Source organism: Cebus imitator, unplaced genomic scaffold, assembly GCF_001604975.1.
Source record: "Cebus imitator isolate Cc_AM_T3 unplaced genomic scaffold, Cebus_imitator-1.0 Scaffold27, whole genome shotgun sequence".
Taxonomy (NCBI): domain Eukaryota; kingdom Metazoa; phylum Chordata; class Mammalia; order Primates; family Cebidae; genus Cebus; species Cebus imitator.
Window position 1 is genome coordinate 10,618,560 of NW_016107342.1, and position 12,427 is coordinate 10,630,986.

Here is a 12,427-nt window from a genome sequence, read left to right on the forward strand (position 1 = left end):
TGGGCTTGTGCTTCAAAATGAAAACCCAGTGCTAGGTTCAGAATGATACCTATAATGGTAGTTACATATTACAAAACTTCAAATTATAACAATATGTAACTTTTTACTACCATTAATTGTGGAACATAACATTTCCTGAAACTCTATCGTAATTCTCCTTCAAAAGTGTTTATGCTGTACGTGACCTAATTTTTATCATAAAAACTGAGACTTAATTTTTTTGGCTTGCTTTCTTTAAATTATACTATTTAGTTGGAAACTAATTTTAGGGTATTATCAATTTGACATTTGAGTTTAAAGTACACTGAAAAATTACAAACATGCAGAATATGGAAAGATAATATTTTTAAAATATGTTATTTTCTTTGCTATCTGTGTCTAAGTAATTCACCTGAGGCACTTAAAAAAGAATTAATACATTTCCTGAGGGCCAATCCACAATCTCCTTGATGTGGTGTCTGGCCAGACTTTCAATTGAAGGCCGTTAACACCACTTCTCCAACCAGACTTTAGCTAACTCTCCCGTGTCCTCAAGTCTTGAAGGTCACCATCCCCCAGCAGCCCCTATTTCTGGGTGGCCATAGCATTGAGAAACAAAAGAAAAATCATAGTAACATGCCCTACCAAGTAAAGCAGACTGTACTCCATAGGCCAGCCCACTCATCAATACACCATGTTTGTTAACATTCTGAAAGACATTTGTGCAGAGAACAAATTGACGGAGCTCATGTTTATATCAGAAATTTCAGAAATGGCAGGGGATTTATTCATGGAATCTTAACACCCATTCAGACTGTCATAAAACACAAAGGACCAGATTCAATAAAAACTCTGTCCAACTTCCACAACACTAAAGTCTGTGTAAGCCTTCAAAACAAAATCAATTTTTCCAGTTTTGCAAAGGGCTGTTCAGACTTTGGTAGCATGGAAGCCAGCTGGGGCATTTCCTAACTCATCCCCTAAATTAGTTTCAAAAGTAGTTTTGAAGACCACATTTGATCAGAAGAATTTGCACGCTTTCGTCTCTCTCACTGTCTCCCTTTCTCCTCTTTTTCCCCCCTTTTTAAAAAGCACATTTCATAGTACATCACATGGAGAACAAACAACAGAACTGCAGCATATGTCTCATGCAGTTAAAAGCTTCAAAACTGGCCTGTAAAACAGAATTCTTTGGTACACAGTGAAAAAATATTTTTTGATTCCATAATCCATACTGCAGAAAAGTTGGGTGTAATCATTTTTAAAAGTTGCTGTGTCCATGGACAGCTGTTCTTCATACATACTGAGAATGTTTCCTTTACATTCCTAAGGACATGAGAGTCTGACAGCAAGCCAATACCTTTGGAAATGGTGAAAGCTAAACACACCCCATACTGATGCTTTTACTCTCCCAACAAACTTTCTCCCACAACTAAAATGTTAAAACTTTTACCCCACAGCCCACATTCTGAGATTAGTCCAATAACTAATGTTCTGTCCAAGTAAAATACATTTTGTCATAGCTTGAAAATGTTACCTTTCACAGAAGTATAGTATTTCTGACCAGCAGGGAACATATGTCAACATTATCTATTATTACCCAATGTCAGGACCAAAAAGGGAAGGTGGGTGGTGGATGTTAATAACGACTTAAGCGATTTCTAAAAGAGGCATTTGAGAAGTACAAAGCCAGAAGTTTCAAATGTTTTGTCTTATTTTCGCTGTGTCAGCAACCTGCTCCCCCCGCCCAACAAGAACAAACCTAATGCTGCCTCCGACTCGACGCCTAGTTCTCTTTTCAATTTTAGCCAACGCTTTGCTAAGCTGGAAAGTTTGAAAAATACCCTAGAAAACTTCTCCACCAGAAAATGAAAAACAAAAACATATGACCAGCAATGATGAAAGCAACTCCCACTTGCTAAGAAAAAGATTTTCAATCACAGAAGCACACAGCTTTTAGATTTGAACATTTATTTTCATTTTTCAAGCTACTTGTCTGGTGTTTAGATTTTGGGGGTTGGGTTTCTTGTTGGACATTGGAAGAGCCAGGGGGAACGCTGGTTGGGAGTGTAACTGATTTTAGCAATTTTCCCAAAGGTAAGCAGAAAGCATTCTCCTCAACTGACAAGGCTACACGGGAGACAACTGCTCATTCTCCGTTGAATATGGGCTCCCCTGCAGAAGGAGTGGAAAGACACCTTCCATAACAAAACAGAGGAGGCTATGTGTATGTCTCTTGCCCTTCCTAACGTTGGATCAAGATGTGGCACATAATATCATGGAAACGTCTGGTTGACCATGTGCCTAACCTGGGGGACCATGAGCAGGAACTGAAAACAGACTTTGAGGCACTGCGATTGGGAGCAATCAAGTTGTTGTTGTTTCTGTGGGCCATGTGGTTGTTTGCAGTGTTTGCCAAGGGAAAGAGACTTCAGTTCTACCTCTCCACATGAACATCTTGGGGAAGAGATTACTTTGGGTCAGGGGGCAAGACGTGTTGTTGTTCAGGCCCGGAACAGGAAGTATTAGGGTAATATGTCCTTCAAGTTCTAGAGATTTGTGTAGTTTCCCTCAGGGACTTAGTGTCTCAGGGTCCTGGGCATATTAGAATGTAGGTTCTCACTCACTTAACTCTTTGGTTGCTTTAAAAATGAATCCTTCCCTGTGAAGAAAATGTTCAGGAGACATTATTGAGTAAAACCATTTAAATAAATTCCTCATGATAAAAAGACTTCTACAATGACAGAAAACTCAAACCGTGGCACAGCATGTGCCACAGACTGGAGGAAGGCAGCAGGGCTTACTGTCTTGTCTTTTGGAGGAAGTTATCCTAATTTGTTCTTCCTCATCTCACTCAGCTTCTGAGGACAGAAGTCATAGAATGATAGGTTCCTTCTAGATACCAGTAAGACAAAAAGGAGATCTTAATTACTTATGTAGTCTCCATTGCTACCCAAACAGTATCTTAATTGCTAAATGGCAGAAGTTTATATTCATTCCACAATTGAATGGTACATCTAAAATGATCAAATTATAGGGAATTTTCTGCTCTTTGTGTACGGTGCTGCTGCCCAAGGAACCAACAAGAAGAGAATGCTTTGAGGCAATGTTTCCAGCACGGAGAGAGAAGTGGAATTCCCTCCGTACCTTCAGTTTCATCAGTCCTCACTCACCTACTCCTCTTGGGCCCATTTGGGGTTAGGAGTTTGGTTTTATTCATGGTAGATAACACAGTTAACTGGGCACATCCCGTTTAGCACATGCCTCCTGTGAACTTCCACCTGAGCTGAAAAACCACAGTCGATGTTGCACAAAAATAGTGCTAACTTAAACACACTGAGTGTCTTTTCGCAGACTCATTAAATGTTAAGATGGAAAAGAACCTTAAAGGTTTAGCCTCCTTAATTTTAAAAAACAGAACTCAAGCACAGAGATAAATTGCCCAGAGGTGAATCTGCTGTCACCTTAGCAGATACCCTGATTCCACTCCATTTTGACATGATATCCTGGAAAACTAAGTGATAGTATTGGCAGCTGGGATCCTGGTCCCCTTTGGGGTGGAGGGAGTTAGGTAGTGATTAGAAAGGGCATGGAGGAATCTCCGACATGCTGATTTTTTGATCAAGTTGCAGTTTAAATGGGCTTCTTCACCAATGATTTGGGCACTTTTCTGCAAGTATGTTACCCTTCAATTAAAAACAAGAAGGAAGCAAAAGAAAGAAAAATAATTAAATACGTTTGTAAAATCATGTGCACATGTAATTGCCGTTTCTATTTTAAAATCCTTAGGTATTATTTTTAAAATAAAATTAAACACTATCTACTAAAAAAGTTGACAGGTTATCATTCCAGCCCAAACATAGGGAAATAAGAATTTTAATAGAGAAAACAGTAACACATCTTCAAAATAATAATAATTTTCATTTGTAATGAACTGACCAAGTTAGGCAATATTTATATTATTTCATTTTTCTTAATCTCAAAGCATCCGTTCTCTAAAGAGAAAATTTGTTTCATCATTTTATAACTATAAAAACTAAAATTTGGCGAGATTTAGTAACTTGCCTAATGACTAGTAGCCGTTACCACAGGAAGGAGAAACTGGACATTTTGACCCTTTCCTATCTTAGGCGACGTCTCCACTGCAATATGTAGCCAGTAATAAAAATATCTTGCTTTTGTGGGGACATATGATATTTTTATTCATTCCACCCAAATATGTATCAAAGATTAGGCACTTCAGGATTACAAACATGAAATGGAAACTTATCTTCAAGAAATTTGTTTTTTCATGAGGAAGTGAAACAGCTTAGTTTTTAAGATATAAGTTCATTCACCAAAAATTAATCTTACGGGCCAATTTTGTCTTCACTTGCGTTTTGAGATGGCCAAAGTCTAAGAAAAGCTGAAGAAGCATTTTAAGCTAAAATTGCCGAGAATCAAGTTCCTTTTTGAGGCTTGAAACTTTTTTACTGTGGAAGTGGAGAAAGATTTGATTGAAAGGTTGACATTTTAATTGCTTTTCTCTGCTGGTACATGTCTCACAAATAGATTTTATGTTTTATAAAGAGGTTTATAGACATAATTGAAAATATCAAAAAGTATTATAATTTTTTATAATTTAAAATCTAAAAGCATAAAAAATACATAATATCTACCAAACTCCATATAAAATTTTGCAAAGGAAAAAAATAACAGTTTGGAAAAGACAAGATTAAAGGATGAAATTATGTCTAGGCCTTTTTCCTACAGATGTCATCTGAGCAGAAAACCTGGATGAGCTTGGGAAAATTTGCCAGTGGTGAGCACATTAATTTGCATTATACCCTCTTGAGTGAATGGGTTACATGCTCTGCTTCAGAGTTATCCTTGAACCTTTTTCTGGTTAATATTATCACGATTCTTGCTTTTTACATTGGCCTATGATTAATGGGTGACATTTGCCTGAGTTTGGATTGAGGGTTAATACTCCATTTAAGCCTGCAACTTTTGGGCTCCCTTTTTCAATTTCTTAGAAACTTTCTGCAGAAGAATAGTAAAACATATGATGGATACAAATACAGCTAGCTAAAAGCAGGGAGGAAAAAGAATTATGCCAAATTAATACAACTGAAATAATCAGGGCATTCTGGAATTTAGCCAATTCCTTTGGACCCTATTATTACCAATTTGGAGTGCCACACAGTCCATATGTTTAAATTTTACAAAAGGAGTAACTGTGAGGTTTAAAAATACCAAACTGATGAGCTACAAATAAATTAGTATGTGAATAATATAATATTTCTGAAGAAAAGGGTACTAAAATGTCTAAACTTCATTACATGCTTGACTCAGCAATTCCACTTCAAGAAATATGCTCTAAGGAAATAATCAGGCATGTGGGCAAATATTTGGCTACATGGAACACTTACACCAACCATATTTATAATCTTGAAAAGATTGGAAACAACCTTAATGCTCAGCACTTGGGGATTGATTAAATAAATAATGGTGCGGCCAAGACAAAGAGCATTGTGAAAGACTATTTAATGACACTGAAATGTATCCAATATACATTCTTATGTGAATAGAGATTTTAAAGGTTACAGTAAGATTTACACTCTTTTTAAAAATGTGCATAAACATGCATGGGTGACATATCCAAAAGGATGTGCACCAAAATGTTAACGATGGTGATTTTTTTAAGTTGTGAGATTGAGCATGGTTTCTAAGTTTCTTCATGTTATCTATCAGTGCCTCCTAAATTTTCTATAATGTTCATGAATTGCTTTAGTTAAGAGAAAAACAAAATAGATTTTTTCGATAGAAAGAAATGGCCACCATTCTACAGGAGAAATTTTCAATGCAACAGAAACCATAGATGCTCTAGGTCCATTATTTATCTTAGGTTCTTTTCCATTTAAAGTGAAAACCCCTTCCAACAAAAATGAAAGCAACAAAATATAATGTGTGTTTTTCATTACTCTACTTTTCTGTGGCTATCCTACCATATTAAGTATTAAAATGGTCTGAGGGCAATATTGAACAGTATCAATTTAAACATAGCAGTGTTGTTCAGTGGGCTATAGTTTTGATACTTAATCTGCTATTCTGAGCTTATAAAATCTTTCAGCGTCTCTCTTTGAAGAATATGAGGCCAATCAAACCAAAAGGATGCTTTAATTTCGTTTGGTCCTAGTTCCTGCTTCATAATAGAATTAAAAATAAATATAGAGAAAGAGATGGAGAAAGTGAGTCACCTAATTTACATCTACCACAATGCAAACAAAGTATTTCATTAATAGGTGTTCAGTACCTAATGCTCAATTGTAGTAACTTAGAAGCAACTTCTTAATGGGAAATCTTAGCATTTTTCATCTTACTGCAGATTTTTTACCTTGTCAACTTAGAATTCATCTGTTTTTGAAAAAGAAAAATCTTTTACTTGGAGACAAAGGTAAGCCATAGTACACCTCAAACTAATTAAAGATGAATCTTTTCTGGAACAATGGTACAAAGAAAAAGGCAAATTATATTTTATAATTCAGACAAAACAGTCATCCACCAAAAGAATATTGCCTTCTTTTAATTATTAGAATAAATCATTCCATGGAAAACTGTTTGGCACACAGTGAAGATAAGATGATAATAAATATAATACAAAACAATAAAAGGAGATAGATTCACTCTCTATTCAAGCAAACTAGTCCTTGTTACAAGTAAAACCCTTGAAAGACCCCATACCAAGAGGCACCCCAGAGGTCTAAAAATGCCTGTGGTACTTTACATAAGACCTGAATATCACATAGTTCTATTAAGGTTGACCCAATTTAATCTTCATTAACTGAATTTTTGTAGTATTCCAACTAAAATAAAACATTTGAAATTGTTGGCTCAAATAATTTTAGCTGTTAGGAGAAATATGTGGTAGGTATTTTATTCCTTAAGTATGGGTTAGGTAAGCATGGAACTGGTAGTTTGTATTTGGCCAGAAAATACACATTTTCTGTCCCAAATGTGTATTACCAGGTAGGGTAATACACATTTGGGATAGAAAAATAAGAATGAGTGCAACCTGGGGTGCTGCTCAAGTTTTATATTGGAGAAGCCTCTTTTCTTCCAGGGAAGGATGCAGCACTAACACCTAGGCAACTGTCTAGATGCTTCCCATGCTTTGGTTTGGAGCCCCACAGCAGATACTTGGAAACTACACTTGCAAGAACTCTGGTTACTTTGTGTAGCAGAAGGACATTTAGTGAAAAAAAAAAAAAGAAAAAAAGAAAGAAAGAAAGTCAAAAAACATAGTAAGTCATTATTATTTACAAGCCAACTGAGCAGCTACCCACTGTTCTTCATGATCTTCAGATGAAGTCTCTCACCATAGACAGATCTACACAATCTATGGCAAGATTTTTCTGGCATTTCTGAGAGAACCAGTCACGTCTCACTTTCCCAAGAGTAGATTTGCTATGGTGAATGGATCATCATTGCCCACTAACTTCCTACAAAGTTCTGTCTTCAGATGCACCTTCCAGTGGCACCCTTAGCTCTAAAAAATGGTGCATCATCTGGGGGAGAATCACCTAAAGAGACATGTTTCCTGTATTGGCAATGTAATCCCCTCTAAATTTCTGTTTTCAGTCTCCTCCAAATAGTGGCACACCTCTCTATTCATAAATATATTGATCTTGACTAGAACTCTATCCACAAACCCACCACTCAGTTAGGCAGGTTACTTGATGCCACATGGTTCTTCCGATGGTCTTTGGAAGACTATGGAATATTTCTCCTGCAGTAGGAAATCCTAGCTATCTTAGACCCCAAAGCTAGCTTAGTGAACTTTGCCTCATTCTCCTAAGTGACTGGGATTCACAATACAATATAAGAACATAGACACATGAGAAATAGAAAATTTCTAGTAATAACCATGGCTTGCATTGGACACTGAACAACACGGTTCTAGTCTGTTCAGATATAACAATATTATGAGAAAGGGAAACATATAGAGCTTATTTCTCAAGAATTTTGCCCATGAACATAATTGATAGGCAATGAAGGGTTAATAATTAGGGAACATATCTAAGAGAATGTTGGAGGTATCTTCATTTCCATTCATGTTTTTTTTCTTTTCAGATAAGTAAAATCTGGTTGTTTTTATAATATTTATAGCTATCATTTGGCGCATACTCTATGTTAAGAAGTTTACATGTTTTTTACTTAATCTACACAATTGCCCTCCCTTATCCCCATTTTATGTGCAAGGAAATCAAGTTTCAGAAGAATAAAGTAACCTGTCCACTTCTTGTAAGTGGGAGAGCCTGGATTCAGCTGAGGTCCAGATTCTAATGCCCATGCACTGTAGCTCACAAATGAAGACAGTGAAGAGGAAAAGACAGGGTTTTAGGAAAGAGGCTATAGTTACATGAGTAAACAAAGTCTCAGAAGAGGCTGGAAAATTGGACTCAAAACACAAGTATAGAAAGAAAGATATGTCTTAAAAGGTGGAAATGTACTTCTCAGAGACAGAAGGAAAAAGTACATTAGAAATTAAATGGCTGAGTGTGAAGGCATGGACCCATAGTCTCAGCCACTTAGGAGGCTGAGGCAGGAAGATCCCTTGAGACCTGGTACTTGAGGCTGTAGTCACTATGACCATGCCTGTGACTAGCCACTGCACTCCATCCTGGGCAACACAGCGAGACTCCATCAAGAGAGAAAGAAAAGGAAAGAAGAGAGGAAGGGAAGGAAGGAAGGAAGAAGAGAAAAAGAAAGAAGGAAAGGAAGAAAGATTAAATAGTTTTATAATTTAAAGTGACATTACAACTAAAATAATATTGAATGGTCACCTGGAAAATTAAAGTTTGCATAGGTTTTTAAAGCTACATTGGACAGTATGCTAAAATTTTGCTAAAGAGTAGAATTTAGTGTAACAGGTCTGTCTTGGACTTTAGCCAGCCACTTAGTTACTGATCTTATAATTAGTAGCACTCACTTTCCAGACAGCCCCACAGTGCAAGCCAGAAGCTATGAGGACGGCATTCCTAAATCTATATAATACAGTCTCACAAGGTAATAACAATAGTAGCCACAATATGATAAATGACAAGAGCTTTAGACAGAGAGTCAAGAGTCCTAAATTCTAGCTGTAGACTTACTAACTAATCTTGTGAGCCTAAGAAATGCACTTAACTTCTTTGTGACCCACATTTCTAGTCTGTGTAGGAGGAATTCATTTACTCAACAAATATTCAATGAACGACTCTGATGCTGCACTCTATACTCAATGTCTCCACTCTCCTGGAACTGACATCCTAGTAACAGGTATCAGAGCCAGAAAATCACAAAGGAAGCAAATCCGTAAACAAAGTTTGAGAAAGTGACATGTAGAAAATAACACAGGAAAATGTGAGAGAATGTGCAGCAAGGAGGTGCATTTTAAGCTTTTACCATATCAAGGCGAGAGATGATGGCTGGCTCTTGAAAAAGAATTGGATAGATTCAGGATAGCATAAGATAAGATTGACTGGTGACTAGATATGGGGTGATGAAGGTCATAAGAATCAAGCGTGAGTCCTAGGAGTTTTTCAACAACTGTGTAAATGAGGGTGGCATTTCCTGACCTGGCGAAAATGCTAAAGAAATGAACCTGAGAGTCAGTAAACAAGAATTCTGTTCATTGGTTTTTAGATATTGCCCTACAATAATCTCTGAGGTTGATTCCACTTGAAGAAACATTTCATGACTCTAGATTGTGATCACATAGGCCATTTTGAGAGGTGAAATATGGTGTGAAGTAAATTATATTCATGCCAATGAGTAACTGAAGCAGGATAGAAATGGTGGTCAAGAGAACCCAAGACATGTAGAAACTGTGTGAACCCAGGTGGTAAAGTTTATAAATGCAGTTGTCTAATTCGCTAAATATAAAGATCAAGAATAGTAGTACAAAGAAGATTGTTGGTCTAGAATGAAAGTCACTGGAGACTAGCAGTGGTAGTCTGGAGATCCATACATGACATGCGGAGCATGGTGTATACATCTATCTGGAAGACAGCATGGCAAAGCAAGGACGACAGGGACTACTCTCCGCCATTCATTTGAACAAGTGATCTTACCTCTGCCTCTTTATTCTCAAAGAATAAGTGAGTTAGAGGACTAGAGGAATATGCCTGGGTGGGTTTAGTGTGAAACCTACCATTTTATTTTGTGAGGGCTGGACTTATCACCTCATAAGTGTGAAAATAGTTGTGAAAAACCCCTCCTCATCCTCAGCACTTCTAGTAAATGAATTCTTTTTTAAAACCCTTTACTCACACAGCAAATGATTCTAAATATATCATAGTCCTTATTCCCCCTCCCTATTCCTCATGTTCTTCAAAAGAACAGTCTAAAACTCTTGCGATCAGGAATGCAGTGTCACAATAAGTTTATGCAAATACAGGGTTAATTGCTATGAACACATTTCGATTTCATTTTTCTACAAGTGACTGCACTCGAAAATACTCATTTTCCGGCATCTGCTTCATAGGAAGATGCTCCTGAAATGTTAGGCAGGGTGGGGGACATGGCTGTCGCCTAAAAAGGAACCACATTGCTGGCATCATGGCCACTGATATAGGAGAGAGGACCAACTATTACTGTTCCCGTTTACAACCAGAACCAGACACAACCAAGAACCACTCGAGGTATTACAAGTCAAAGCATTTCATAAATTCTAGTGTAATCTGCAAACATCAGATGTGATTATTATGTTCTTATTCAATCATGTAGAAATGGATGTTGGTTGTAATGGGGAGAATTCCTACAGCTTTTCATTCCTTAAGGCTGGATCACAAATGTACCATCACAACCAAAGCTGGTTTTAAACAATCTAAGCAATTACTGTTGCTGAGAAGAATGATGATTTGACATATGTAGCATTAATTTGACCATAATAGTTTCACTTCAGCACTAGATATTTGACATTCAATAGTGCTGAAAAAAGTAAAGGGCTGTTTTATCACACCTTTTTACATTTGGTAAGTGATAGGTCCCACCCAATTAAAGTTCCGTTTTATTTTAAATGATAGATTTTACCAAAAACACCTACTCTAAACCCCTATCTCATCTATTTCTATCAAATTCTAACCTCTTCTTAAAATACAGAAGCAGATATATCAACTAAAATTGTCCCCTGCCATACTTAGCTTTGTAATACACTTACCTAATAAATTTTATACCCTTCTTTCCTACCCACAGAAAATATTGGCTTTGCTATTTTTTTCTCTCCTCCTAATACCATCATTCTCTGGTTCTATTCTCTCTAAGTTCATGTACATACAGGTCTCCATTATGACAAAACAATATATTATTCAGCCCTTTAATCCTTCCATTCTCAGTCATGTTTTTAAAATGCTTCCTTCTCCTCCTCCCTCTGTCAGTAAAGTGAAACATATAAAAGACGCACAGCACAACATATTTCTAAAGTAAAAAGAATATTTAGCATAATTGGCTTTGTTTTAACTAATATGCAGAGCATCTCTAAATGCATGTCCTCCTTTATGAGTTGCCACTGTCATATGATTTTCTTTTAATGTGAGCTTTTAAAGGCTGATGACCCATTCCCCATTAAGCCTTCAGCACTGTAATTCTCCCATCTAGGAAGCCACTGTGTTGATATCCCAATCATTGACTCTGGTATGCTGGAGAACCTCTTTACACAAAGCTAATCATGTGCATTTTTTAAGTCTTACTTTACAAATGCAACCAGATACATTGACATAAGGCCGACGCACACCATTCTGCCTCCATATCTACATCTCTAATTCGACATCATAAAAGTGTTAATGCTAATTTTATTTTGATTTTTCTAACTAAACATTTCTGTTATCCTAGACAATAAGATTTATGATAAATTATTAGTAAATTACTCATCTTGTACTATTACAAATAGTTTCAAGAGACCATACCTATTGGGAGGAAATGCACAACTCATAGCCACTGCAAGTTCATGCGAACTGTTGCCATGTTTTCCAACTCACAACTTCCAGAAGTCAAGTCTACATCAAGCTTAATAAAAAGCCCACCAAAGGCAGTGATCAAGATGTTCAGATCAACAGGGCATTCTAAATTCACTGTCTTCCAGGTCAGAATTAACATAGTAATTTCCAATCAAAGGACACTGGTCATCAAACCCAAAACCTGTTCAAAAACAAAACAAAAAAAGGACAAAAATGAGATTTAAACACAACTTAGAAATTCCACGGGTTTATTTAGGAAGTGCTATTTAAGCTGTAAAGGATTTTCTGTTGTTCTTGTTTTAAACAATTTTATAATATTCTTTTGTTCTTGAGTTACTCTATATCCAAATAATCATGTATGTAAATGACTCAATACAACAGTGGATGCCCTGACAATGTAAACATTATTGTTTATCCAGAAGCATTATATGTTCATGCAAAAAAGAAAAACAGCATTGTGGTCAGATCAA

The 12,427-nt window shown here is 36.5% G+C and overlaps 1 long non-coding RNA gene across 1 annotated transcript in view; it reads right to left on the minus strand.

Annotated features, from left to right (window-relative positions):
• LOC108300375 overlaps nt 1-12,134 on the minus strand; it is a 91,225-nt gene extending 79,091 nt beyond the window's left edge. Inside the window, exon 1 of the long non-coding RNA XR_001823375.2 lies at nt 11,979-12,134. This is a non-coding gene — a long non-coding RNA (uncharacterized LOC108300375). The remainder of the gene's footprint in view (nt 1-11,978) is intronic.
• Between the last annotated feature and the right edge of the window lie 293 nt (nt 12,135-12,427).